At 39.5% G+C, this 26,971-nt stretch overlaps 1 long non-coding RNA gene across 1 annotated transcript in view; it reads left to right on the top strand.

Annotated features, from left to right (window-relative positions):
* LOC125921374 (uncharacterized) overlaps positions 1-26,971 on the top strand; it is an 81,443-nt gene that overhangs the window by 46,794 nt on the left and 7,678 nt on the right. The window lies entirely within an intron of this gene.

Below are 26,971 nucleotides of genomic sequence, written 5' to 3' on the forward strand. Positions count from 1 at the left end.
AAAAAAAAAAAAAAAACTTGCTAAGATTTTGGCTGGAATTGTCCTAAGTTTATAGATCAGTCTGGAGAGACATGATGTCTTTAAAATATTGTTTCTTGGGGCACCTGGGTGGCTCAGTTGGTTAAGCATCCAACTTTGGCTCAGGTCATGATCTTGTGGTCAATGGGTTCAAGCCCCTCGTCAGGCCGCGCGCTGACAGCTCAGAGCCTGGAGCCTACTTCGGATTCTGTGTCTCCCTCTCTTTCTGCCCCTCCCCCACTAGTGCTCTGTCTCTCTAGGTTTCTCAAAAATGAATAAATGTTTAAAAAAATTTTTAAATACTGTTTTTAAATTCATATACAAAGCATATTTTTCCATTAATTTAAAATTTCTTAAAAATTTTTCAATACTATTTTGTAATATTTGGTGTAGATTTGTATATATCTTTTGTTATGTTTATTTCTAGGTATTTGTTTCGACTTATTTTAAATGTTGACATTTAAACTATTTTATTTAAAAAAAATTTTTTTAACGTTTATTTATTTTTGAGACAGAGAGAGACAGAGCATGAACGGGGGAGGGTCAGAGAGAGAGGGAGACACAGAATCTGAAACAGGCTCCAGGCTCTGAGCCATCAGCACAGAGCCTGATGCGGGGCTTGAACTCACGAACCGTGAGATCATGACCTGAACCGAAGTCAGACACTTAATCGACTGAACCACCCAGGCGCCCCATTTAAACTATTTTAAATAATAGCTTTTAATATTTTCATTTTCTATTTCTTTTTCAGGAGTATAAATACAATTGATTTTGCATATTGACATTATATCTAGCCACATTGCTATATTCATTTGCTAATTCAAATATTTTATAGTGTATTTTGGGTTTTTCTATGTAAATAATAGTTTTAATGTGTTCTTTTTTAAAAAAAATTAACATTTATTTTTGAGAGAGAGAGAGAGAGACAAATCACGAGTGGGGGAAGGGACAGAGAGAGAGAGGGAGACAGAGAACCTGAAGCAGGCTCCAGGCTCCGAGTTGTCAGCACAGAGCCCAAAGCAGGGCTCGAATTCATGAACCACAAGATCATGACCTGAGCCGAAGTTGGATGCTTAACCAACCAAGCCACCCAGGTGCTCCTGTTCTTTCTTGTTCTTCCTTTTTTTCCTAGCCGAACAATACTGGCTAGGACCTTCTGTTCAATGAAAATAGTAATAAGCTCTCTCTCTCTCTCTCTCTCTCTCTCTCTCTCTCTCTCTCTCTCTCTTTTTTAAAGCAATAAGTGAAAATGTTTTGCAGGACTATAGGGGTCATTTAAGATGTTAATAGGAAATCTTTAGAAGGTTCACTGAGTTCAGACAGGTGTGTTTGTAAACAGTGGTTTTTACTCACAGCCAAGAGTTTTGGACTACAATCCCCCTCTGCCATCTCAAGGATATTTGATTTTAGAGAAGTTATTTATCCAGCATTGACCTCATTTAACACGTTAGGTTTGAAAGCATGGATAGAATGGTGATCACTAAAACTTTTGTAATGAACCATTATATAATAAGGTGAATCTGTGACATTTTTGTGAACCTATTAAATCTCCTTTTTAATTTGGGGGCAAATACTTCCAATATTTTCTTAAGTAGGATGTTTGCTGTAGGAGTTTTGTAGATAGTCATTATCATTAAGTACTTACTTCTGTTATTGATAACTATGTTTGGGCCCATATGGTTATTGTTTATAAATTTTTTTTTCATACTCACATATTTACTTTTTTCATTATGTTTATTCTTTCTTGAATTTCCATGTTTCCACATGACATCATTTTATTGGGCTGTGGTGGATGTCTGCCGACAACACATTGTCCCAGATGTTGCTTATTTGGATATTTCTATATTTTACCTTCATCTTTTTTCATACTTATTTATTTATTTTTGAGACATGGGGAAAGAGACAGAGGATCCCAAGCAGGCTCAGTGCTGTCAGTGCAGAGCCCAACACAGGGCTCGAATTCATGAACGATAAGATCGTGACCTGAGCTGAAATCAAGAGTCAGACGCTTAACCGAATGAGCTACCCAGGCACCCCAATATTTTACTTTTACCTTGAAGCACAATTTCACTTTGGGGTGCCTGGGTGGCTCAGTCAGTTGAACATCTGACTTCAGCTCAGGTCACGATCTCAGGGTTTGTGAGTTCGAGCCCCGTGTTGGGCTCTGTGCTGACAGCTCAGAGCCTGGAGCCTGCTGTGGATTCTCTGTCTCCTTTTCTGTCTCTGCACCTCCCCTGCTCTCACTCTGTCTCTGTATCTCTCTAAAAAATCAATAAACATTAAAAAAGTTTTTTTAAAAAAGGAAATGATTTCACTTCTTACAGAATTCAAGATTGGCAGTTATTGTCTACAAATCTTTTAAAGATTCCATTCCATAGTGTTGAATCACTATATTGCAAAAACTAGTATTACATTGTATGTTTACTAACTGGAATTTAAATAAAAATTAAAACAAAAAATTATGCCACTCCATTGTCTTTTTAATTTTCATAATTTCATTGAAAGGTCAGTAATACTCTTATTAATGTTCCACTGAAGCTAATATTTCTTTTATCTATGACTGCTTTTAAGAACTTCTCTTTGTCTTTGGTTTTCGGTAGTCTTATAAGGATATTTTGGGGTATAGTTTTGTTTGTATTTATTTTGCTTAGAGTTTTTAACACTTTTTAAAATATGTAACGTAATATCTTTCACCAGTTTGGCAAAGTATTGGGACAATGTCTCTTCAATATTGTTAGCATCCCATGATCTCTCCCCTCCTCCTCAAGGCCTCCAATTACATATATGCTGGACCTTTCGCACTGTTTATAATAGGTGTCCTGTGCTCTTTGCCATATTTCCAATTATTTTTGCTCTACATAATTCAGCATTGTACCTAGAATCAGCAAATGCTTGAGGAAAAAGAACCTTACATAGAATTACAGCTCATCACTCTGCAGTTTTTTTCTCTTTGGGCTGTTGATGTCTCAAGACCTGGTTGCTGCACTAACTCTTTGAATATGTTCAGACTTTTTTTTTCCTGGTTTTGAATTTTGCTTACCTTTTCTCCTTGCTCTCAGTGAGAGGGCTGGACTTTTGCAAGCTACTTCCCTAGAGCCAGAATTCCAAGTTATGTGTTCTTCTTAGCTCAAAAATTCAATTCAGCATGCATTTATTGAGCTATAAAATTCTACAATTCAATTATTCTGAGTACAAGAAGTTTCTCTCACTAAGATGATTCTCTTTCTGGGTGCATCATACTACATCATTCTCTTAGAAACTTGTCAGAGGTAACAGCACCTGCCTTCTTTTTTTTTTCAATTTTTTTTTTAATGTTTATTTATTTTTGAGACAGAGGGAGACAGAGCGCGAGTGGGGGAGGGGCAGAGAGAGAGGGAGACACAGAATCTGAAACAGGCTCCAGGCTTTGAGCTGTCAGCACAGAGCCCGACGCGGGGCTCAAACTCACAGCCGAAGTCGGACGCTTAACTGACTGAGCCACCCAGGCACCCCAGTACCTGCCTTCTTTGAAGTAAGCCTCACTTTGATACTTTTTTAAGTGCAAAAATATGGAAGTATAAGGAAACCAAGAGACAAAGGCTAGTCAAATAACCTTTACTGTCCCTCTTTTTCCTACTCAGGACAATTATGTCACAAAGTGTGTGGAGAGATGATGACTAGATGATTTTAAAGTGAGGGGGTGTTCTGATCTTTGTGACCTCTGTTATGGCAGAGAGGAGAGGTGATATTCAGTTATAACTCTTTTACCCCATTGGAAGCACCAAGAGATAGTTCTCCTTAATTCTTTCTCTAGAACACTGAACAGGCAGTAGGCTGCATTTCTGATAAACTTTGTTTTTTGGCTAATACTTTAAAACACTACACTTGTAGCTTGCCTCTTTGGCATTATGTATAATTAATTTATTATAGGTGACACATACAACCTGGCATAACAGCTTAATAATTACAGTTTATTAGTTTTTCCTTTACCCTAGAGAAAGGGGGCAAATAAGTGCTAGATTGTCAACACCAGGGACTTTTATGGCCCCTGGTGGGACATTTTGGCTAGCTTATCACAACAACCAATAACAAAACGCTAAGTCTGATGCAAATTTACAGAAAGGGTCTCCTATAGCTGATTCCTGGTCTAAACACTCTTCTTTTTAATTTTCCATTTCCTGCCTTGAAGAATTAGTTTTGGAAATATATTTTCTTGTTTATGAAGAAAAGTATCTCTCATGTTTGGCCAAAATGAAGGAAATCATTTCTCATAGGTTCAGTAGTTGCTTATATGTATATATGGTATATGTGATTTAAAGTTTTTTTGAAGAATTTCCGGGGCAATTACCAAGTAATTGACTTTAATTAAAGTGGAGAGATGGCCTTTGCCTATGTCCTATTGTAATAAATCCAGACACATAGTATCAAGCACTAAAGCTTCTGTTTTCCTAAGAGAGCATTTGATTTAATTGATGTTTTCATTACCAGGATGGCACGTTGCTTTTAAAATGTATTTCTACTTTTAACCAAATAATAGCAATTTAACTTCAAATTTAACAAAAAATATAAAATACTATTTCATACCTCTGCTTTACTTTTAATGTGTCTTTTACTCATGGGATATTTCAAACATAGCAAAAAGTCAGAAAATCATACGACAGGAATCCATGAGTCCTCCCTTAAAATATTAACATTTTGCTATGTTTGCGTTAAGCACATGCTACAAAAATATTACATGGTGGACAATGGAGACTTGCACAGTCATAGGTATTGAAGCCCTCTTGTTAGTAGCAGAAAAGTGGGAGGAAACAATTGTCTGTCTATCAAGGAATTCATAAACAGTGGAGGAGATCAACTTTCCTAAATGTGGGAAAGGAGAGGAAGAAAGTGTGGGGTAGTGAAACTTTTTCTCTATCTGTAACATCTTCTATTTATGTTTGATTGCCTTTTAAAAAGTAAGTTGTTAAAGTAATACATATGTATTGTAGACTTTTTGGAATAAAAAGTAAAATAAAGAATCTCCTATAATCAGTGACACCATTCAGAGATATTTCTTAGTTTGATTCATCTCCTATTTTTTTCTAAAAATATATGTTTAGTTGTATATATATAATTATTTGGTAAATTAGATAGAGAGGTTTCTCCAACAGTATTAGTTCAGTTTTGCACATCATAATTTCCAATCAGTATTATTCATGAATAGTGTCTTACTTGTGCATGATTTTCTGATATAAAATATTAATTTTAATTATTGTGACTAATATCACATGATTATACTATATTTTATTTAATCATCCCCCCATAATTGGATATTTGGTTCAATTCTTCATAAACTGTTTTGATCATGAATTATTGTGATCACTTTGAATCAGTCCTTAATATAAATATCTAAGTGTATAATGGTCAAAGGGTATGAGATTTTAAGACTTTCAAGATATGTTACAAAATTACCCTCTAGAAAGGTTATAATGATAAACAATCTCATTATTGCTTTATGAGAACACCCCTGTCACTCAAAAATGAGCCTTTTTAAAAAGTAATTTCGTCTAGGGGCATATGGGTGGTTTAGTCGGTTAAGTGTCTCAAGTCGTGATCTCATAGTCGTGAGATCAAGCCCCATATTGGGCTCTGCACTGAGTATGGAGCCTGCTTAGAATCCTCCCTCACTCTCCTTCTCTCCCTCTGCCCAGCTTGAACTCTCTCTCAAAAATAAAATATTTAAAAAATTGATTTTGTCTATATGATGGATGAAAATTACATTCTTGCTTATTTGAATGAATAATTAGGCATGTATTATCCTATTATACTTTATAACAGATGCACTATCAAATTAAGCATAGCTCTATTTTGTAAAGAAAAAACTTATCTATGTATCTATAGTAAAATTTTCTTCTTCCCAATGTAGAGGTGAGTAAATGCGTGTCACATACACTGGAGAAGAGGAATACTGACAGCTTGAATTTAGAGGATCCTAGAGATAAACTATTCTCCGTAGTGAATCACATCCCAATTTTCTCCTTCCTTTTCTCTATAATCTCAAAGAGAAAAAAAAACTTCTTTATTTTTAACAATATTCTGCATGGCGTAGAGAAACAGTTTCATAATTACTGAAACTTCCTATGAAAACGTGGTGGGCCTTACTGTCTGTGTGTCCATTGGCATATGTAATCATCACCAGAGAGGCTGGAAATAGGATTGGTTCCTATGAAACCTACCACAAATATAACACAAAACCTTCAATGTTCATAGATTATTATAGACTTAGGGAGTGGGAGGTTAATGAAATGACATAGAAACTGGAGTCTCTGGCACATTTTGTGAGTATTTTTCAGCTTGGACCCAGTTGTGAAGCTACTTTTCTGGCAGAAATATGCGAGCACCAATTTGACAATAAATTTCATATTAAAAAAAAAAAGAAATATGCAAGCACCATTAAAATTGCTCTTGCATTGTCATAGTGTGCTAGAGACTCTCAGGGGAGGAACAGAAAGTGCTCAGGGGGAGAGAGCGACAAGGAGAGGAACAGACTCCTGGATTGTCCTGTAAGTTGAAGGAGGCTCATGTCCAGATAAAATAGGCATGCAAATAGGATATGTCCCTATTCTTCAATCAAGGAGAAACTTCTCGAGCACATGCATGCCAGGAAGAAAGGAGAGTTTGAAAGGTAGAGAAATCTACTTCAGACAGAATTAGTAATTGAAGTGCAGATTTTGAACCGTTGCAGATTGAGAACAGAGAGAAAATTGGAACAAAGATTGCAGTTGCCCATACCAATGTGTCATTTTCCAGATCTTGTATTATGTTAGTTATATGAATGAGTGAATCTATTTCATTGTGTGTGATTTTAAATTAAAAAAAAAAAGGTTATAGTGATATCCACCTATCTATATATACATACTTTTACCTAAATGCATGATTATTCATATAAAGACAATATTTTTTTTTCCTTTTCTTTCTCTTCTTTCTTCATGGGAGCATTTGGCTTTCTCTCCTCCTTCTTTCATCTCCATCAACCTCCTCATTTTTCCAGATAATCCATATTAATAACCTATTTTGTACCTGTCCCTATTTTTCTTTTCACTCATATAATTCTATACACACACACATACACACACACAAACACACACACACGAATATGCACACTCAGACTTGTAGGCAAAGAACCTTTGGTAATTATTAATGTTAAAATGGTGGGATCACATGAGATCAGATCATGCACACACTTCCCTGTGTCTTGCTGTCCTCATGAAACTTGTACATTATAATAATTTCTCAAGCCATCTAATATAGCTCTATTTGATTTTATGAATGACTGTATAGTAATAAATTGTATGTATCTGATGTGATTATTCAGGTAATCATATCCATAGCCTATTGATGGCCACTCACCTTTTTCCATGTTTTGTTTGGTATGTATGTCTTTACCAACTTGTGCTTATATATATATGAGATAGAGTCCCAAACATGGAAAATCCTGGTCAGAGGAACTATGTGGTTTTAATTTTAGCAGATACTGACAAACTGCCTTCAAAAATAGTAGGAGTTAATATTTCCACCAACAATATTTTCATTTCTACATATATGGATGTGTATGTGTTTCTGTATGTATATTTCTGTGTGTGTATCTGTATGTGTTTCTCTTTGTAGTTTACATTTAAATTAGCTTTTCAATATGGTGTGTAGGTTTTTTATATTTTTAGTCTTAAAAAATGTTAGTGGAAAACTCTGCGGGGGGAGAGCCATATAACTCTTTAAACCCACCCCTTCACCCTAACATTGAATAAGAGAGGTTCTGATTCAGGTAAGCACTCAGAATTTAACTCTGAGGTTGGAGTTTGTGCTTTCTGTGGAAATAACAAGGTGGCTTACTGTCTTTTCTTTGGTATAAATGCCTCTTCACTTTTGAGATACTTTTATTGCTCAGAGAATCCTTCCTTTTGGGTCAGTTCGAATCCTCCTGTTGTGTCGAGAGATGACATCATGTTGGCTAGAAAGCCCGTTGGGAATTTGAGTAGGCTTTTGGTGAAAAGGCCGTGGTGGCAGCTAGAATACTTTCTTTTCGAGAGGAAAGACATCCATGGAAGTGGGGCGGACTAATGAGATCAGAGATGAACTTGTTTTGAAGCAGTAGCTAGGAATAAATGGTGCGTATTCACCTGCAGTGTCCTTGCTACTCCTTTCCTTCAGAAGTGTGGCAACGACCAGAGCTGGATCATTGAAGATTGTCATCATTGGCCCTGGCCTTTGCACTCTGCCGTCTTTAAAAAGCTTTATGTTAAAGGACCCATGTGATGATATTATGATAGATATCTGTACTGGATGGGCTCTATCAGACCACCCAATAAAGATTATGGTGCCCAGGGGAGCAGGATATTTTCACCAAGCTGCTATTACACAGCCTGTTTTTATTCTAGTGTTGAGATCCCATTTTTTCCTGTAGGAAAAAACTTTAAGTTCCTCTGGATATTAAAAATGATCAAGGAGAGGGGGGCTATTCACAAAGGAAACACTGAGTAAATACGTTTAATTTGATGTGTGGTTTGTGGGCCAGTTCATATGGATTCTTGGACTGCATTTGCTCATACCTGGCTACAAAAAGGTGGGGACTCATTTCCTCAAAGGTAAAATGATGAAACAGGACATGATGGTTTCTCAGTTCTCCAGATGGTCTAACATTTTATTTGACTTTTGAGTTAGATATGTAGTTTGTTGTTCAACGTGGTGAATTCACTTTCATGTAGAGTTCACAAACCTGTGCCCTGTAAGTGCAATTAGGTGCCCCCACATGTTTTTCTTTATGGCTCATGTGTTATTTTAAGAAGATTGAAAACAATGTAGCATGTAAACACCAGATTTTATATAACGATCAGATTTTCTGGCTCTTCTTAAGAATCAGGAGACCTGGGGGGCGCCTGGGTGGCTCAGTCGGTTGAGCGTTCGGCTTCCGCTCAGGTCATGATCTCACGGTTTGTGGGTTCGAGCCTCACGTCGGGCTCTGTGCTGATAGCTCAGAGCCTGGAGCCTGTTTCTGATTCTGTGTCTCCCTCTCTCTCTGCTCCTTCCCCGCTCGTGCTCTCTCTCTCTCTCTCTCTCTCTCTCTCTGAAACATAAATAAACATTAAAAAAAAAATTTAAAAAAAGAATCAGGAGATCTGGGAACACTTAGCTGGGGGGTAGGTGGGACAACTCTTTCGGAGATGATATGTACGCTCCAGGCATGTCCCCATCCCACCATCATGTTCCCTGAATACAGAAGTGGTGGGTCCAGTGCTATGAACCATGAGATCATGAGATAATGACCTGAGCCGAAGTCGGCCTTTTAACCAACTGAGCCACCCAGGCGCCCCTGCTATTGTTTTCTAAGGCCAAGTCTGCTTTGATCATTTCCATTAGCTGCTTTTTCCCTGTAGAGATGTGGGTTTGTGATCCCTGCCATAGTACTTTGTACTGATTCTGAACACTAAAAGAAAAAACCAAAAGGATGTTGTATCTACTGTCCACGTGGACCACGTAATGTGTCAACAAAGAGTAATCAGATTATCTAGATGTGATTGGATTAGAAACAGCTGAGAATGCAAGCTGAGCAAAAAAAAAAAAAAAAAAAAAATTTTTTTAACTGGATCACATCTGTTTTGAATCATTTTATATCTTCCCTTCACCCTGTCATTGCTTTGGATAGAAAGCTTATCTCTATGTGGCACTATGTTACTTATGCTCTTGTATATTATTATTTCTTACCTCTGAGTTTCCTTAGAATTATTGATGTGGAGGAAAGCAAAAGAGAGAGGAAAAAGTGATGAGGAGGAATCTTCTCATCAGAGACGAGATGATCAGAGACGAAGATCATCAGGGTTATAGCCCGTCGGTGAATCTTCAGCCTCTAAAACTATTCACTAAAAAGAAGATAAAATTGCCCCATTTCCATGCTAGTGATGACAAATTTCAGTGACCAAGGACTTCTCAGCATTCTGTGTTCCTGCTAATGGAGTAGTTGCTTTATTTCCATTCCCACCTTTTGTAATGAGGCTGCATTGCCCTGAGCCCTTCAGTTTTGATAATTTGTCAAGCCAGAAAATGTAATTATAATTAGGGGACACTAACCACAGTCTTAACTGTGACCATTGTAAAGCAAGGGATTTCCCCCACTTCAGTTCTTGTCTTTGCATGTATGTGCTTCCTGTTGTAAAATACAAGCATATCCAATTTTTGGTTAATATGTCTCTAGTGTTCCGAGGAATATCAGCTAGCATTGCTGAAGAGAACTCGTCCACTGGAAAAAGGAAGTCAACGTGAAAACTAAAATAAGGAACCAAAGTAAGAACCAAAACAAAACAAAGAGAACTCCCGTGGTAACTACCACTTTATGGTATAATTTGTAATAATAACTTGCCCTCCTCTCCTTGAAGTAATCCACCAAGAGCTGAAAGTAATGTTCCAGGAATAAATATTATTAGTAACTCAGCTTTCAAAGTGTTAGTCATCTGTATAAAATCTTAAATCTATCTCCTTTCCAGATTTCCTGGAGGGATGTGTGGAAGAACAAATATTTTCATGCACTTGCATGCAATTTTACCTGGGTCTGTTCTGTGTCAGGCAAGAGTAAGTTGCCTGAATTGGAAGCCTGGCTCCAAACTCGTTAAGCTGCATAACCTCTCTGTGCTTCAGTTTCCTCATCTGTAGCACAACTATTTTCCTGCTATGCTTTTGTCTCTCCCCAGAGTGTCTCTGGTATATTTAAACCTATGTTGACTTGAAAACAATAGTACTTATTATGCAATTTTAACTAAGAATAGCTTAGCTGAGTAGTGTACTACAGTTTGATGTTATTTTTATACTTTTTTATTTGTTTTCCTTAGAATTACAAATTCACTAAGGTTCAAATTTTCTTATTTATTTCTAAAATATGTTGTTTTATTATTTTAAAAGTTAATGGAGAAATTTTAAACATGGGCTCTTTTTAAAGCATAAAGAATAATAAACACTCAGGTGCCCATCTCTTATAGGTAACCAATAAACAATATGAAATACTGGGAATATGGTGAGATAAAGGACAGAAAATATTGAGGGTCTTTTCCTTGGATTATTCACTGATGAATTGAATGAGTATGTATATGAACAGTTACCCCCACGTACTCAGGTCTTGGAGGTGACATTAATCTGCAAATTCCCAAGAAGAGGGAGTTTCATTGGCTTACATTTGGCCATTACTAACATAATAGCCCTTGTTTCATGGGTCTGGGATCCAATGTGGATTCTGCACATTTACCAAGTATATCTCCTTTTTGGGGAATAGAGAAGGAATTTCAGGAGGTGTCCTTGCTTACCACTGTTAGGTGGGATTGGGCCAAGTTTCCATCTATCACCACATTTCCACAAACCCCTTCTCAGTGGTATTTAGGGCCTTCAGGAATTAGCATGAGTTCATTGCCAATATCGAATAGCTCCTCCAAAGGTCAGGTTCTTTCTCTTTTTCCAGAGCACAGTCATCCTGGAAAGTGGCTACAAATCAGTCTCATTTGGAAAATCTTGGAGAAAGAATATGTTTTTGGTCAGGTTATAGATCCTTTCACAAGAAGATGGACCTTCCTTTCTATTGAGGGGCTAGGGGTCTATGAATTGATTTAGTATGAAAACTGGTGAGAGACCAGGATCTCTACCATGAGAACTTGAGTTAATTTGCTTCCTAGACGACCAAGAATGTTTTTGCCAATAAATGTCAAACAACACTTAATAAATTACTAGTCTCTTTCATCTTTATCGATTTTGTGATCAATTAGCCATATCTTCCCTGTTATCAGTAGAAATGACAGACTCCTTCAGAACTACCAAGGAAGCTTCCCTGCAGGTTCATAGCTTTTAATTTTTTGCCCTCCTTATGTTTGCTCTTTAGAGTGATAATGAACCAGACTCCCCATCTTTATAAATTTTGTTGTTCCCTTAGTGACTAGGTTCATAGCCACTTGATCTCCCAATGCCTCATCTTCTACCCTGGTCAGCACTTTTCCAGTGTCTGCCCATATCCAAGCTTTGAGCTCTCTCAGCTACTGTTGGTTCTTCTGTGTTGGCTGTACAATAACACCTTTTTTAAGTTCCTCTGCTTTCATTTTTGCTCATGGTTTTAGAAGGTGAAAAGATACGTTTTTTGGTTAATTGTCCATTTCAGGCATGGGCTTAAGAAAAGGATCTTGTTATGGAAAATATTCTCTTATTATACAAAATAGTTTTTGTTATAATTAACATCAACAAGATGTTTTTAATCAACTTAATGCTATTTAGATTTCAATTCTGTAAAATCTCAGGACACTGGAGCTTTAAGTGTTTAATAAAATTTCTGGAAAAGTTGGACCCTGTTCTAGAACCCATGATATTCTCTTTGTAAAGTATATTTTTACTCCTTGGGCAAAAGGTCAAATTTAACATGATAGTGTCTATCTGACAATACTTTAACATGATAGTCTCTATTTGAGATGGAGGTGGTGTTCTAACCTTCTCTGCCTTTTCTTCCCATTATTGGGAAATTTAAGGGGTGTGTATGTGTGTGTATGTGTGTGCATGTGCATTCAGTTACATTTAAATCATGTCACCATTAGATTGAATAAATTTAAAAGTATCTAACTTGTAGAATAGTAGAAATAGTTGATGCAAACAAGATAATTGTTTTCTTTATTCCCTCAATTCCAAGAGATACCTTAACTATTGATTACCAACCATAGCTGTTAGAAGAAGAAAGTGGTTATATAATGCCGATTATAAATTGTCACACTATGGCAGATTGCTTTTGAGATAAACTTTAAAGTTTTTTCAGAATAGCTTTTCAAGGAAACTCTAAAGTCATCAACTTATCAATCAACCAGTGACAAAAACGAAAACCCAGCGGCCAAAATAACATAAACATTTGAATTAGTGCTTGAATCTTTTAATGTTTATTAAAACTCAGAGGGTTTTGGAATAATTATTCCTTTAGTTTCAGTAGACAAGCTTGGAAAAATCCAATGGAGCTATGTATTTTCTTAGACAGTGATAAATAAACCATAAAATACTGCTAAATACAGTGGAATAAATCGATTCAGCTATAAACTTTAACGCATCATTGAAAATGGAAGATCGTCACTTTCGGGGTTTTGGTGAAGGCTTTAGCACTAAGATATCACAGCATTGTGAAGTAATAATAACTAGAATTATCTATATGTGCAAGCCTGTCTGCTTGATCAAGTGAGCAAGGTAAAAGTTTCTCCTTGCTTTGTTTTCTCTTGCTAAAGTAATTTTGTAGATAAACTAGCTTACTGGACAATACTGTTTCTTTGAATGTTTGTACTTGAAAAATACACAGCATTTATATAAATTAGCATCCATGTTTTTCACAGAAGGAAAGGGAGACTTAGTGATATCTAATGACATTACCCAAATCTACAAGACTAATTTATGGCAGGAGCTGCTTGTTTGTTTGTTTGTTACTTATTTACCCATATGTTTATTTGTATGCTTGTTTAGCCATTCATTACTTCATTCATTCAACAAGTAGAACTGAGGGCATAGTATGTGAAGCAATTAAGCCACTCTGGAGTGTCCTGCATAGTCCTTGTCCCCCAGAAGTCTTTAGTTTAGCATAAGAGGTAGACATATGTTTACAGCTGATTACCTATGGTGAAGTCAGTTTGATGATTATTAATAGACTGTATACTTCACTAGGAAAGAATGATATTGTCTTTTTCCCATTAGAGACTCAGTGCTTAGCACAATAAATGCTGGTTGAATAGTCAAGACAGTACAAGATATTATGCAAGTATAGAGGCAGAATATCTAAGCCCATTTGTAAGGGGCTGGTGGAAGGTACCTAAGAAAGTATGGACTGAGTTAATCAGATGAAAATATGTATGGGCGATGTTCCAGATTAAGAAGACATCAGAAGCAAAGGAACAGACAAGGCAAGGCAACGTACATCTTGAAAATAGTGGCAGATAGGAGGTGAGGCAGAGTGATAGAATCTGGAGATGAAGAGATCAGCTGATGTAAGGGGTGGTTGAATTGTTAAAAAGTTTATTAGATGTGGGAAGTCATTGGAGCTATATTAATTGTTTGCTATGTGATGCTATATAACAAATAGCCTTAAAATGCCAATAGCTTACAAGTATTTTTTTCTCATTCACTTTACATGTTGGTGGCTTTGGATTATTTGCTGTGGTGTTCTCCCAGCTGTGAGTTTTGATCTGTTCCACGTTCTAGGACCCAGTCTCAAGGACCCTTGTCTAGCATATGTCCTTCTCATGATGGAGGGCAGAGAAGCATAAATACACAATCAAATTGAAAGCTTCTTCTTGGCAGATTTGTCACATTGGCCAAAGCAAGACACAGGGTCAAGTAGGTTAGGGAAATGGACTCTTCCCATGAAGAATGACAAGGGCATGCTGCCACAATCCCTTTGTAGGGGAAGGAAAAAGAAGCATGAGTAATTCAACCTACTACACAGTGTTTCCAGTAGGCAAATAGCTGACATTTTCAAGGGTAACAGGAATATATTTAGAGGTAACGAAAGTGAGATATTCAGCAGTGGTACAAAGAAGTGACAGTGTGGAGAGAGGGGTTCCATTTCTAGGACCTCAATCCAGAAATCACTTCTTTTACCTGAAGGAATTTATTTTTTCCTTCCAGCTCTCTCATTGAGCATACTGATGAAACTGAGCCCATAGCACACAGAGGTGGCACACTTAGCTTGCAGAGATGAAAATTATGCTGGCATGATGCATCATTCAGGTTGGAGAGAGTCCTTTCTAGGGTCATAAGCAGAGAAGGCTGCAAACTTTCCACAGAATGCGTTAGAAAGAAGATCCCTTCCTTAGGGAAATAACCCAAAGTTATCTGCCATGTGGTGACTGTGTTCTCTCTTTAATTAATCCCTTTTTATCCAACATATAGGGACTAGGTCGTTAAGTGTCCCACCTGACTCATGAAATAGTTAAATTTTATCCCATAGGTCATGTGGAGCCATTGAAGAAATATGAGAATGAAAAGAATAGTGGTATTATTCAGGAAACACATATATGTACATAAGTGTACATGGACACGTCGACATGTATGTTGATTACTATCTGTATTAGCTGTGCAGTCCTGGGTGAACTATTGAAACCACTCTCATCTTCAATTTCTTCATTTATGAAATAGGAATTATTATAGTACCTTCATAAATATTTTTACTGGTGGGATTAAACTTGTAGGTGGGAGAAGATGGCATGATAGTATACCAACAGTAGAGTCTTGATCCAGATTGTCTGATTTTAAACTTGGCCTCCACCACCTTCTTGCTTTGTGGCTTTAAGGAAGTTCCATAACCTTTCTGTGATCGATAAACTAATAATAATGTTGTTGTGAAGATTCCTATAATGCCAATATTGTATTACATTCTAAGCCATTCTACGGTTCCCAGCCCAGAGTTCAACATTTGTTTTAGTTCTCATTTTGTGTGTAACACCAACCATAGACAAATTTCTTTTTAAGGATGTCTCAGATCTTACACTTTTTTTAACATCATACCATTGTTTTGACATTTTGGGAACATATCTTGTGTATTTGCCTCTTCGATGGTATATTTTTTTAATGTAAAGCATATGCTTCTTTATTCGTCCATCCATCATTCACTAGAGCCCATCTAATTCTGCTCCCATACTTTAGAAGGCACAGTGCCTACATTTGTGATAGGAAAGTGACATTTGCAACCCACCTGACCATTTAGAAAGTTTCCTTAAGGATCTAATTTCCCAACAACAGGAACCTGAGTATGGGTTTTCTTTTGCCTCTTTGGGTACTCTGTGTTCAGTCACCAAAGCTCATGTTCCCTGCGTGAACCGAGTCTCCAAAGTTTATATGTCTATGGACTTAAGAAAATGACTTTGTGGGTTATAGTTGACAGAATAATTTGGCATTCACACATCGGGACTCCTTGAATCTTCACGGACTTCTGATTTCTTTCGAGGGAGGCAGAAGGTCTGCAATAACGTACATCTTACACAGCCAACTGCCTGTGATCATCATCTTCAAGACAAGGGACTGGAAAGTGGAACTTTACATTCCTTGCACTCTGTATTTTATAAAATACTTTCACATCCACTATGTCATTGTGAATCCAGTAACCCTGAGAAAGAGACAAAGCTCACAAAAAAGGTAATGCTTTGTGAGCCCTTCTCCACCATTGGTATCCTTCTAGTCACTGAGTGGACACTTACCAAGTTGGATCCCCAGGTGGGAAGGAAAATGACAAGGAGCAGGGATGTGTTTCTTCTCGGTAGGATGTAAAGGGTGTCATGTCCCTGGGCTCATCCTGTGATGCAAGGCACTAGACTCAGCAGTGCGTCTCACTAAACCTTTTGTAAACATGTATATGTTTGTGCTTCTCTTCCATTCTACATCATTTTCATCTATGTCAATTCCTAAATAGCATGTGACTTTAAAAAAATGCGCCTTAAAGAGTTGTTTGTGCTCTATCTTAAAGCACATCGCTATCAAGTGGAATGGTGTAAATTAATTCATGGGATTCTTTGGGCTTTAGAATTTGATGACCCCGGTGTAGGTTCCCTCTCTACTTTTCAGTGGGTTTCAACAAATTCTGAATCTTTTTCTTGAGCCCTGAGTTTCATGTTCTATAAATGGGGTATATTACGTGCGGAGCCTCACACAAAATTAATTGCTCCATAGCGTATTTGACATAGGAGATCTTTTTGCACAGAAGCTAGAAGTGTAGGCTCTGGAACCAGACTGATTGGAACTGAATCCCACTCCTGCCATTTACGAACAGTATGCCCTGGGGAAAGGTATTCCACTGATGCCTCAGTTTCCTCATCTATAAAATGAGTTCCTCATAGGGTTTTGTGAAGGATTAGAACAGTTGATGCATAGAAAGTGCTTAGAGTTGTGCTTGACGTAAAGTAAGTGTTCGGTATATTTTAGCAGTTATTATTGGTAGTTAAGCATCTCGACTCCAGATTTTTGAGGTTAGATATACTTACATTAGCTTGGGGAAATATAATAAGTCTAAGGGCCTAAAATGTAGATTCGCTAGCTCCTGGAAACCATTATTTCAGGCAAATATGAAATTAATCATGTACAGGCATTACAAATAACATCCCCCTTTCTAACTCCGTTAGGTAAAATCATTACTCGCTCTGCCTAAGTCACGTGACAGCCCATACTTTGCTGTGAGGACTGCCAGTATGGGTCTTGAGACCTGTGTTCAGCAATAAGGAGCCCTTTGTTTGAAAGGCTTATCATTTGAATTGTCCAAGAGGCTGTCTCCTCAGAACCTTCTTCGAAGAGGATTTTCTTCCTTTCTTCCTTTTGTTTTGTTTGCTTGCTTTCAGTTTTTACTCTGCTCAGCACCATCTCACCGGCAAGTAACCCTGCTGGGCAGGCTGGGTGAAAGGCGTGTAACGCCTCTGTTTGAAGGAGGCCTTAGGAAGTGAGAGAGGCAGTTAAACACAAATGTCTGCCATCCCGCCCGTTTCAATACTTCTCACACTTTGTGTGGAACCTGCCACAGGCTGAGAGTTTATTAAATGTATTAAAAGGCCAGCAGCTCTTCCACGTCTAAACCTGGGTCCAGCTCACCTTCGGACTGGTCCGTCTGACAAAAGTGGCCCTGCCCTTTTCAGCTCTGCCTCTGTGAACAAGCCGTCCGTGACTGCCTGAAACCGAGGATTTGTCATCCCCACCGTCTCATGATGTCAAAACTGCTCTTTAGGCCCTCTGGCCTGCTTTCAGGGTTTGTTTCCTTATTAGTCCTAGGGTGAAAAAAAATACCGATTTTCAAAAAAATAATAATTTGCCATTTTTACCCCCAAATCACATTATCTTTCCAAATGAATGACATGTGAAAATGCACACTTTCCAGCAAGACCCTAAGCACCTGGTTTTAGTGTCTTCCTTATGATCTATCCATCGATGAATCATTATATAGGTACCATCAGTAATGGCATATGAAGGGTATTTCTTATTGGGAATACTGGAATCCAAATGGTAAAACTGTTTTCAGCGTTAAACTGACACAGTCTTCTCATGTTGACGTGCTTCCTTCCCTTGAAAACAGAGTAAAACAAAAACCAAAGACCAAAAAACCAGCGTTTAGATAGTGAATCTGTTTTGGGCTCAAAATGTATGCTGAACGAAATGATAGTTTCGTATCTCTCAAGAAGACTCAGCCAGAGGGTGTCCTGATTAATTAAGTTTCTCTCCCTTAGTGAAGGTAAAGTGATTGAGTCCATGGTGGCGGTTGAAAGGCCTGGGTGTAAGTCAGGATAGCGTAGGCAATGCTGCAGTAACAAGTATTATGAAATCTCAGTGGCCTCATGAAACAAATGTTTATTTTTTGCTCTTGAAAAATCGTCTGCAAGTCGCGGTGAATCGCAGGCAGCCACCTTGGCGTGGAGTGTTTCAGCATTCCAGGATACTTTGGTTTGATGTCACTTCCGTCGGAACATATGCTCACATGTTTACTGTAGCAGGGGAAGAATAGGTAAAAAATCAGCTTGCCACCAAAATTGACAGGCAGAACTAGTTACGCGCATGCAGACCTAGTTACTGCAAAGAGGGGAGTAGAAATGTAATATATCCTGGGAGGGAAGGAGAACTGAACTATCAGTGAGGTGATACCTGCTGCTTCTCCCTTACTCTTGCTAAAACTTCGGTGGAGATAAGCCAAAGGGGTTTAAATCCCTTTCTGCTCTTATAATCTTGGGTGGATGAACCAATACAAAGCTTGTTTAGCTCTTGGGGAGCCTCGGTGGCTCAGTTGGTTGAGTGTCTGACTCTTGATTTCAGCTCAGGTCATGATCCCAGGGTCATGGGATCGAGCCCTGCATCGGGCTTGGCACTGAGTATGGAGCCTGCTTAAGAATCGCTCGCTCTCTCTCCCTCTCTTTGTCTCTGTCTCTCTGTCTCTCTTTCTCTCTCTCCCTCTGACCCTCTCCCCTACTTGCCCTCTCTCTCTCAAATAAATTAAAGAAAAAAAAAGAAAGCTTGTTGAGCTCTTATAAACAGACGTGGGGAAAGAGCACTAGCAGATATGAGCTCAGCTTACAGGTAAAGCTGTTTCAGACTGTGTTACAGCCATTTCATTAGAAGGTCATTCTGAGACCCACCCCTATTTGTCTGATACTCTGTGGTGTGAGTGGGAAGGATCTGTTCCCATCAAGTTTGCCCTAAGCCATGCCCAGCCTATCAGGAGGCATTTGGAGACCTAAGGGTCATCCACACTGGGGGCAGGGGCAGGGTATTGGAGGAAAGGCTGGTTGGCCCTATTTCTGTCTTCTCCCCTCTGCCCACAAACCCACTGAATAAGCTTCTTTTTGATGTCCATGTTTGATATAAATAAAGCTGAATTCAGTTGAACTTCACAGATCAGCTGGGAAATGCCAAAGTTATGTTGCAAACTATTAGAATTAGCTCACAAAAGTCAGTCCCAGTCCTATTTGGATTACAAAGGAATGCTAAAAGGCACAAGTCTTTTATCCTTTAAGTACAACTTTAAAGCCTTCAGATGTTTTTTCACCAGTCCAAATACTGATGGGGATGCAAAGATGAGCTTGGCAGTGTCTGTTCCCTCAATAAGGCCATTGCATAGGATGGAGGCAGGCATTCTTAGTGCACATGATTTGTGCAAACAGAGAGGCAAGTCCAAGGTGCTGAAGTGGAGACAAAGAATGAATTATTAACTCTGAGGGGTGGGTGTGGAGGTGGGATCAGGGAAGAATCCACACCAAATAAAGATTAGACCTGAGTATTGAACAGTAAGGATTTGGGGCATGGAAGCCTGGGCTACCACGGGAGACACTTCTCTAAGGTCTCACAACCAGCAATTAATTTGTTTTTACGCCACTGATAATGATGAAGCATACAACTGACTAAGTTTCTTTCTTTGCTTTGGCTGACAAGAGGTATACATGCAGATTGGGGTCCCAACAAACAACTGTACATGTTTTTATGGCATGTATCTTCACCTCTGATTTAATCTCTTTTTCTCTCTGACCACATCTTCTTTTTCTTTCTTCATCTATTTTTAAATCCTCTTGTATAGTTCTCTATAAATCATCTCAATTCCTTGTGAACAAATTGCAAAAGGAAGAACCGAGTATTTTTGTAGCATTCTGCATGGTTTGGTGTTTTTGGAAGGGAGAGTAGAAAGGAGAGAGGCAAGATATTTTCATCACTAGCATAATTAGGAGGACTGATTGAGACTCAAGCCTGGGAAACAAGTTAGGGGGTTTTCTTTGTCATTTGTAGAGATATAAAGGCCAATACCAGAGTGGTGGCTCTGGCAACGTAAAGAGAAAGAACAAGGATTCAAGAGAGAGTTTGAAGATGTACTATGCAAGATGTGAGGGCTACTTGGGGATAGAGCGTGACTTCTAGATTTCTGGTTGGAGTTACTGGGTAGACTGTGGGGCCCCTCACTCAGGTACAGAAACTGAAGAAGGAGAAAATTAACAAGTCTGAAAGGAATTTCATTTGGATATACTTAGTTGAGATTCCCATGGGAAATTCTAGGTGTGAATTTGTGGCACAACTAAGGCAGCAGGCCAAAGCACTGCGGGGCTGAGGATGCTGTCCAGAGCACAGGTGAAGGGATACGTATCATCAAATTCAGGTAGAGAAAGGAAGGAGTCAACTCAGAAGAACTAAGAGACTGAGAGAAAAGGGTGGAATTAAGGATACCACTATTATGTCTGGTGGAAATGCAGTAATAAATGAGGAAGAAGGATGGGAAATTATGGGGAAGCATGTGGGACTGGAAAATTAAGAACTTACAGGGAGGACGATTGTAGGAGGTAACCAGGTGTAGGATGAGGACAGATGAGATAAGAAATATTAAAATACATGGCTGGAACACAAACTTAAGAGACATTGAAGATATTGAACCTAAATTCAATCCCCTATGTTAATTACCCTTCTTACTCACATTGTGGCCTGAGATTGTTTTCATAAGTCCAGTCGTGACCCAAATCCAAACTTTGTTGGCAGGTAGCCCAGGAATCATAGTACTGGTACATGAGTTTTCGATTCATGATGCATCGGTACAGACAAGAGCAGTGGTTGAATATAAGAATACTGGCTAAAAATAATAAATATGAAAACAAAGAAGTAAAAATTCACTTGCATGTTTGAAGTAAAACAAAACTTTATAGAAATTTCAAGGTTCGTGTGGAATCTTTTGTTCTACCCTACCATATTTTGGAGCACTGTGCTTTCTCTTCTCTCTGATTGCCAGCGTGCCTAATAGTGGAAAAGTGTGAGCATTCATAGTCACACCCTGCAGAGCCTGGAGGCAGTTCTGAAAGACAATGCCCAAAGTTGCTCACCAAGAGCATGGCTGGTATAAATGGATAGCTTCCTGTAGTGCTGACACTGAAATGTACAGGAATCTTTGAAAGTGTTAACTTTGGGAAGTTGGTACAAGGCATCAGGAACGTTTCCATTAGACGTAACCCAAATATCTGATAACAGCAAGGTGAGTAAGCAAATTATAGGTCACTTTTATAATGAACGTTATTAAAATGATGATGTAGACATATATTCAATTATATGGAAACATGATACATCAGTTTTCAAAAGAATATTACAAGTGTTTCATGTAAAACTCAGTTATTATTCATATATATGTCATGTCCTAAGAAAAATTCAGGAAATATTTATATGAAGATATTAACGTGGGGTATTTGAGAGTAGTAGGATTTGTGTGTATATGTATAAATTAAATTATGCTTCTCTTTGTTCAGCAGTATTTTCTAATTTGTCTGCAACAAGTACGTATTGCTTGTATGATCAATATAATAATAAAGAGAAGATAGATAGAATAATTATGGGTAACTCACCATAGCATTGAGTCCTCTTAGAAAACCCATTTCAGGAAGAACAGAAGTTTATTTATAGTGGATGAATTAAATCAGCTATTTTCCTGTTCCTGTTTTCTCATAATCCTATCCTGTGAAACTGCCCCACCAGCCTCAGGGTGGTTGGCTTTGTGGAATAGAGCATTCCCTGGTGACCATGCTCTTACCGGGCTCTGTAAAACGCACTGGACTACAATACCTACTAAACTTTGAAGGTCATGGATTGCTTCCTGTTACCTAGCGCAAACTGGCTTTGTGTTCACGTGTTACCTTTTTGCTTTGCTTCTGATTTGAGCCTTGAGGGAAAGTCTTCAAACCAACTTTAGAAAGAGAAGCTTGCTGTCATTTGTGAATGCAGTTAATTAGAATAACATTTGCTTTTAAGTATTCAATATTTGGCACGGTTATCAGACCTAAAGGTTATGTTGTTCTATCAGATAAGCTGGGCTCCCAGGGATGTCTGTTGTCTCCCCAGACTGGTGCTGGCTACATATAGGAATCCGAGGTGGATAGGAATAATTGCCTTAGATATTAAATCTGCACGTTATAACGAAGAAGCTTATTTAAGCCTTTCATGGCATTATTGGCAGATGGATTTTCTCTGTATGGACAACTTGCTCATTGCTCGATAAATTTCTTCGAAAGTGGAAGAGAGAAAGGTTGATTCCCTGGAGCACACTGGGAGCTTTAACAGGTCGAGGTAGCTGTTTCAGAGGGGAAGCCGGTTTGGGCAAAGGCTACTTGATGACTGACAGGGCCTAACATGCATTCATTCCTAAGTGGCTGGCAATTAAACTGCCCAATTAAGAGAAACATCTTTGTGGAGAGCAGGAAACACCAGCCCTATCCCACTTTCAACAATCAGCTGAATCTATCTAACCGAACCACTCAAAGCATCATATATGTCTATGCTGGGAAATAACTTTCCTCCTCACTTCGAGGATTTGCTGATGAAAATGCCTGATGTAACAATGACCAAAGTTCTGGCCCACTCTCTGCCATGCATCATGTGGAAATGGGGTGGGAAGCTATGGTTTTAATCTGTAATCTAATCATCTGCTTTGGAGGGGGGAAAAAGGATGCAAAAAGTATATGTTTGTTAGGAGCTTGGGAGAAAGGGGAGAGGAAGCCAATGTGGGAACAGTGCGTTCTGCCTCAGGCTGCATTTCTAAGTTGTTTCTCCCCCGAGGAACTAGCATGTATTGACAATTTCACCCAGAAACTGTAGTTCATTGTAAGAGATGAATGATGCATGAATAACATCAGCGATAATGCTCAGTGGGGCCCAGGTTCACGAATAGTTTTGAAAGAAAATGCTGGTTGCTTTGATAGTTTCATTCGTCACGTTCTGGAAGAAGAATCTTGGTGTCCTGGGTACATTTCTGCTTCAAATCTTTGGCTGAAGTATATAAAAAAAATACAAATTTTAAAAATAAAATCAATCAGGGGCGTCTGGGTGGCTTAGTCGGTTGAGAGTGTCCGACCTCGGCTCAGGACATGATCTCACGGTTCGTGAGTTCGAGCCCCTCATTGGGCTTGCTGCTGTCAGCGCAGAGCCCGCTTTGGATCTTCTGTCCCTCTCTGTCTCTGCTCCTCCCCCGCCGGCGCTCTCCATCTCAAAAATAAATAAACATTTAAAAATAATTAATTAATTAATTAATTCCATTAATAAACAAATTAAAACAAGTCGATAAACTATTTCCCATTTTCTCATGAATTCAATTAAAAATGAACTACTAGTGGGGCACCTGGGTGGCTCAGTCGGTTAAGCGTCAGACTTCAGCTCAGGTCATGATCTCGCAGTTTGTGGGTTCGAGCCCCGCGGTGGACTCTGTGCTGACAGCTGGGAGCCCGGAGCCTGCTTCGGATTCTGTGTCTCCTTCTCTCTGTCCCTGCCCTGTCTCTGTCTCTCTATTTATCTCTCTCTCTCAAAAACAAATAAACATTAAAAAAATGTTTTAAAAAGTGAACTACTAGCTTGAGAATTTGCTTCTAGTCCCTTTGACAGGTGTCAGGTTTTTCTGAGGCCAAAGGTGCCAGATTTGGATGTTCTTCTACTTGGTCAGTCACACACTAGTTACACTGGGCTTCTCCTCTTTATTGTGGGCCCCTCCAGGTTGGAATTTGAAAGCTTGATATCTGCTTCTGTTCAGCCAAATGTGTATTGAAGCTGCTATGTTCTGTAGATCATAGAAAATGATCCAAACCTTAGTCTCCCTGCTCAAGGCAGTTACAGGCAGATTGGAATCTGTTTCCATCCACAGATGCATACGTAAAAATAGAAGTAATAGTTTAAGAGAGAAAAAAAGACCCAGCAGGTCATTTAAGAGAAAATCCCAGAGAGCATATAGTTAGTGGTAAATAAGTGATGTCATTAATTTGTGCTTGAAGTTCTGAGGAAAGAGACAACACTGGTCAGAGCAGTTTCCTGAAGGATTTGAGAATGGAAATAGAAATATTAACAATTCATCCTCACCCTCAGTCTTTACCTTCCTGGGGATTGAATGGCACCTGCCCCAGGCACTTCTGAGGTTGGAAGGAGCTCATCCATTTCAGTGGTTGATATCAGAATGCAAGAATGCAAGAAACAGAGAGAACTCAGGTAACCTCATGACATATTTCAGCTGCTGGTCAGTGGAGTAGTGGAATGTTCCTGGGGACCAAGGAGCAGTCTCATGGCTCAGGGCACTCTGGTGCTCCCTGCTTAGCATGATTTAGCTTCCCACTGAGTGTTTTGGTTTTAAAGTTTCTTTATTGATTTTGAGAGAGAGAGAAGGAGAGAGAGAGAGGGGGGTGGGGGGAGAATGCAAGCTGGGGATGGGCAGAGAAAGAATCCAAAGCAGGCTCTGCACTGCCAGTGTGGAGCCAGTTGCAGGACTCGAACCCACGAGCCCTGCAACATGACCTGAGCTGGAATCAGGAGTCAGATACTTAACTGACTGAGCCACCCAGGTGCCTCTGGTTTTTTGTTTGTTTGTTTGTTTGGTTGGTTGTTTTTTTTAATCTATGTACTTTGCTGCTACTTGAAGTCTTTTCTCTTCTCTCCCCTTCATCCATTATTTCAGTTATTGACTCGTGGAATTTTTCCGACTACCTTCTCTCCTCTCCAGGAGAGAAGAGTTGATTGGTTACTACTTGGTTATCTATTGCTGTGTATCAAACTATCTTTAACACCAGAACTATGTTATTCACTTGTGGTTGTGTGGGTCAGGACTTCACACGGGGTCTGTAGAGATGGCCCTTGTGTCCTCCCTGATGTCCATGGGAATGGGAAGGTGCTTCTTCAATGCAAGTGATGTCTGAGATAGGACAGTTCCCTAGGTTCGGGCTGGCGGGGGACAGCCTGGGGTCCTAGTCCTGTCTGTAGGGACCCATTTCTCCCCTGTTGGCTGAGTTCTTTATTTCTCCCCAAGCAGCCTCAGGATCTCTCTCTTCCTGTGGGTTCTCTCTCCTTGTCCAGTAGGGCGTCTGGACTTCTGTGGTGGTTCAGTGGCACAGAGAGCAAAGGCTGACGCTGCTGTCAGAGATAAACAAAGCTGGACATTAAAGTGGTGAGGACAGATTTATTCAGTCGTCACTGCTGCAGAAGGGAAGAGAGTCCGGCATGGACTGAACTCAACCTCACCAGAGCAAAGGCAGGAGACTTTGGAGGCTGGGGTGTGCTAGGGGAAAGGGGCTGAAGGGTGAACGCCGGTTAGTCTGTGTGACTGAGTTCACGTGTGTTCTAACTGGCACTTATCCAGAGGAGAAGCAGAATTTTCGTATCTTTGCAACCAGAGGCGGTGCTGGAAGTTGAAGCAAGGGATCCACTGAAATTAGGCCCTTATCGTTCCCCAGAAACTAGGAGCAAGAACAACAGTAATCTCCCTGAATGTTGGCTCTCAGGTTCTTGAGGAAATATTCTGGACAGTAGATTTACGTCTCAAAAGGCAGAGAAAGGATTTATACTAAGACAAGTTTCTCAGGCCTACCTGTCTATCACCAGGTTTTGGCTGGAACAGGCAGTAAACTCTCCTGACAGTGTTGAACTTTCTGGCGTGTTTTGTTTTTTTTTTTTAAGTTTATCTATTTTGGGAAAGTACGCAAGCAGGGGAGGGGCGGATGGAGAGGGGGGAAAGAGGATCCCAAGCAGCCTCTGTGCTATCAGCACGGAGCCCGATGCAGAGCTCAAACCCACGAAGAGTGAGGTCATGACCTGAGCTGGAATCATGAGTTGCTGCTTAACCTGTCGAGCCACCCAGGCACCCCTCAGGTTGGCATTTTATGATTTTATGCTGCGAGAAGCCATGTTATCATTTGGGCACGTCTTACAGTGCAGGGGTCTGGATGGGCCCGCTAAGTGCTCAGAAGTTTGTAGTTCTCACTGCCCGGCATTCTTAAGCCCTAGACCCCGAATTCCAGAGCTTCATTTCTTTTTTTTTTTTTTTTTTTTAATTTTTTTTTTAAGGTTTTTTATTTATTTTTGAGACAGAGAGAGACAGAGCATGAACGGGGGAGGGGCAGAGAGAGAGGGAGACACAGACTCGGAAGCAGGCTCCAGGCTCTGAGCCATCAGCCCAGAGCCCAACGCGGGGCTTGAACTCACAGACCGCGAGATCGTGACCTGAGCTGAAGTCAGATGCTTAACCGACTGAGCCACCCAGGCGCCCCCAGAGCTTCATTTCTACTGCCTTCTGTTGATTAAAGCAAGTCAATGGGCCCAGCCCAGATTCAAAGGGAGGGTATTGCGCAAGAACGAAGGCTGAGAGGCATTGTTTATTGGGTCCACAATTGTGACTGGCACACTGTGACAGTTACATTTGTCACTACCAAGTGGGGGCCACTCTTGAGGGGCAGAGTACCCATGCTAGGCCGCCAGCCAACTCATAGGCAACTGCCTCTCTCTTAGGCAGAAATCTGGTTCTGACTCCACTCAACTATGGCAAAGGTGGCTGGAATTGCCACCAGGAAATCCACATTAACATGCAAATCTACACCGAAAGCAATCCTCCTGGCAGCTTTTTTCAGATAGGTGTTCTTTGCAGAGCAGGTGTTCAGGATTTCCTGAGACTCCTTGGTATGACAATGAGTCATTGCCTGGCAGTCAGCTGTGATTTGGGTTT

The sequence above is a fragment of the Panthera uncia genome, chromosome C2 (genome assembly GCF_023721935.1).
Source record: "Panthera uncia isolate 11264 chromosome C2, Puncia_PCG_1.0, whole genome shotgun sequence".
In the NCBI taxonomy this organism is placed as follows: Eukaryota; Metazoa; Chordata; class Mammalia; order Carnivora; family Felidae; genus Panthera; species Panthera uncia.